Raw genomic sequence first — 3,699 nt, 5'->3', positions numbered from 1 at the left:
TGAAATAAGCAACATGATTTTACTCTGTCACATCAATTTCACTGCTGATTCACAGAGAATGCTTATGTAATTAGAGTGTCTATGCCTTTTGATGACAGGTATAATGGAAAAGATCACAAGGCATTAGCAACTTACCATTGATAAGGAGAGGGTCAGAATAGTCTGTCCTTTCTACCTCTTTATAATGAAGGATTTCAAGTATGTAACATTCCCACTTCTAGGGTCCAAAGTAAGCCTATAGAACTATGTTGCTCCTGTCTTATATTTTATTGCAAATAACATTGAAAACACGGCATTCCCCTAGGAATACCATGTAGAATGTTTGATTTAATTTCATCTACTTATATTAGACAGTGTCACTCTTAAATTTTGTACTTAAATGCATAGTTATTTCTGTCTGGGGAAAAAAAAGTTCCCTACTAAATTTTCAAATGATTAAGATAACCTTTCTTTAGAATTGATGCCTTTTATACCAGGGTGCCTTGGGGTTGCTCTAAATTTCATCTTCACACAAGATACTATTTATAGAAATCCACCTAAGAACTTGATTGGCTTAATATTTAGCATTTGAGATCTACAGATAGATTAGATACATACATACATAAATATCCATATATAACGGTGTGTGTGTGTCACTTAAAAATGGAAACATTATGAATATACAAATCTAACATTAAAATGAGGGACTTTTGTTAAAGTTTTTTTGATGCCCAAATGGCTTATTATGTAAATAATGAGGGCTGAACACTAAATCTAAAGGAAACAATAATTTTTGGCCCTTGAAAGACTGTAGTCATATTTAAAACAAGGATCCAAGCAGCAATTGGAATTTATCAGGATTTATTATGTTGATAGAATCTTTTAATATTTGGTGAAAGTTCAAAATGTATAGCTACTGTTCAAGATGCTCATGCAACACATACATACACACACAGACACATAATTTCCCAATATCTAAGGAACTAAGAACTGTCATAAGCAGGCCATATTCAGTGTGGTAAATGGTTAAACCTAACAATCACACATAGTTTTCCAGATTTGAGGTCTTAGGGATAACTCTGCAGATCCATTCCCTTAAGTAAAATGCTGCTCTCTCAAAGTAGGTTTACTTGCTAAAACCCATATCAAACAAACCAATGAAATGAACTGGATGCTATACTTAAATGAGAGAGTTGGCTTTGAAATCAGAACACTGGTTTTCAAATCCTTACCTGAATGACCTGGGGGAAGTAACTTAATCTCTTTAGATTTCGTGTCTTCAACTGAAAATGAGAGACTTGTGCTAAATGGACTCTAAAGTCCCTTCTAAATTCAAAAGCTATGATCTTAGATTAATATTACCTTCCCTTTTCCATTTTGGTTTTATCCAGAAAAAGGAGTTTGAGCTGGGCTGTAAGTTATGACCTTGTATGATTTCCATTCCCCAAAAAGAAGAGAATAAGACATTATAAATACATAGAGAAAATATTTTAGAAATGGAATGGGACTTGATAGGTGATTTCTCTGGTATAGGAATCTCTGAATGAAAAACATCTCTCCACTAATACAGAACTACTTCTTCTCTGAAATTCATCACTTCAGAGAGTTACCTGGAGTATTGAGAAGTGATTTGATCAGGATCACATAACTAGTAGGTGTCAAAGGAAGGGCTTGTAACAACTCTTTATGATTCAGAGACAGACTCTTTATTCTCTATGCTTTTAGACAGATTATTAAGATAATACTTTAATTCACATCCTATACAGGAAGCTTTGTTTATAAATTGATTTAAATTATCCTAGTGGGTTTACTCATTCTTACCTTACACCTTTTTTCTCCCTCTTTTAATGATCAATACAATTGTCACATTTCATCATTTCTCAAACAGTTCAATTATATAAACTGACCTTGGAATCTGCTTACATACAATTGCTCCCAGTTTACCTGACATTCAGACTTCTAAATGTATATAGATTTTAAATATAAGTGAATTAACTGTATTGCATATAATTTCAGAGAGTAACTTATAATGATATAGAATTCAGATAGAACCCTATTTCTTTTAAATTATATATCACATGCCTTTGCTAAATAACTTTGTTGTCTGTTGCAGAGTTCCTAGAACTTACTATCAATAATCCTTACTATCAATAATCTTATGTACTATTATGGTACACTAAGAACTATAGATGGTATTTCTGGTACCCAAGACAAACATAAAAGGTGCCCTTGAAGCATTCATTCTTTCCCACCTCTCCCCCCCAAAAAATGTGTTAGTGCCTGTTGTGGGAGGGGTTTGAGAAGTGGAGTGGTCTTATCAGTAACTGCCATAAAGAGCAGAGCTCTAACAGTAAGGGAGGCTCATGATAGCAATCAGGTGATCTAAGGGGAAGAATGTAGTAAGTGGGGTAGTATGTGGGAGGGGAGTTGAAGTGTGTTGAGTTATAATGGGTGAAGAGGGTGGTATAGTTGTGTTGCAGACAAGCCCTTTACTGGCAATTGCAGGGAAATTGGAATACATCTTATTTTTCCAAACTCTGATTGGTTGATCACAGACCTCTTGCAGGCATGCTGTAAACACCATGAGGTCATAGGCCCCATTTTGGAGAATACTTGACTAGATCATTTCAGGAAGATTTTGCCCTGATATATGACTCATTTTAAAATAAAACTGTCAAATATTATCTTACCTAAACCAACTACTTTCTTCCCTCTCCCTTCAAAAGAAAAATATTTTCTCTTACACATAAGTGACCTGTCTAGTCAGATTTCCTTCCTGCAGGAGAGTGCTAGATTGTCTAAAAGACAAGCACCTGACAACCTAGACAAAATTTTCTCTGGTTTAATGAGTTTGTGAAAAGTATTCAAATAACTAAGCCTCAAAATAGGTGCTTGATTCAACCAGGATCAAATTTCCAGGAAATAATACATACTTTACAAAAGAAAATAGCACGTACAAATTCTTCTCTGGGGCTTTTGAATGATTATTAAGTTTAAAGTATGGTCTTTCATTTGAGTTTGGGAACTTTGTGTTAGAGGAAAAGATTTGTTGTTGTTGTCTAATTTATGTTCTCTCATAGGACATGATTTGTATTTTAAGAGGTTTTGTGAGAGATGGAGCTTTCTCTATAAAATATCTTATGGGGGAAATGCTAAAGCTATCCTAAAAATGTAAACAAAGTGAGGAACATTGTCTTGCTTTCTACAGCATGGCACTCTGAGAGTAGTGCTTGTGGTATGAATGTCACTGCTTTTGCCTAAGGATTTAAGAAATCCTTTAAAATGAGAACAGTGATTATACCTTTTAATAAAACTATGTTAATAAGCAGCAGTGGAACCATATAATTACTGAAGGGGATTTCAGCTGAAAATAGTATGAACTGGATATTAAATAGAAAAAAAAATCTTCCTGACATATCATGTAAGCAGAACTCCAGAGTGAAAGCACTATTAACAAGGTTTAGATGATATCATTCGTTTTAGCTTTAAAAATCTGCCTAAGAGCAAAACCCTTGAATGTCATTGACTTTGTTGTTCAGGCTTGACTTTTTTAAAGTGATTGGCTAGATTTCCTCATGATAAAAATGAAAAACAGAGAGACAGACAGACAGTTGGGAGAGTGAGAGGGCTTGGGTGAGGGAGACAGATCAATGGATAGATAGCTAGACAAGATGATAGATAGATAGATAGATAGATAGATAGATAGATAGATAGATAGAT

This window comes from Vombatus ursinus, unplaced genomic scaffold, assembly GCF_900497805.2.
Source record: "Vombatus ursinus unplaced genomic scaffold, bare-nosed wombat genome assembly UNPS02014791.1, whole genome shotgun sequence".
Lineage (NCBI taxonomy): Eukaryota > Metazoa > Chordata > Mammalia > Diprotodontia > Vombatidae > Vombatus > Vombatus ursinus.
Note: the sequence above shows the minus strand (reverse complement) of the source record.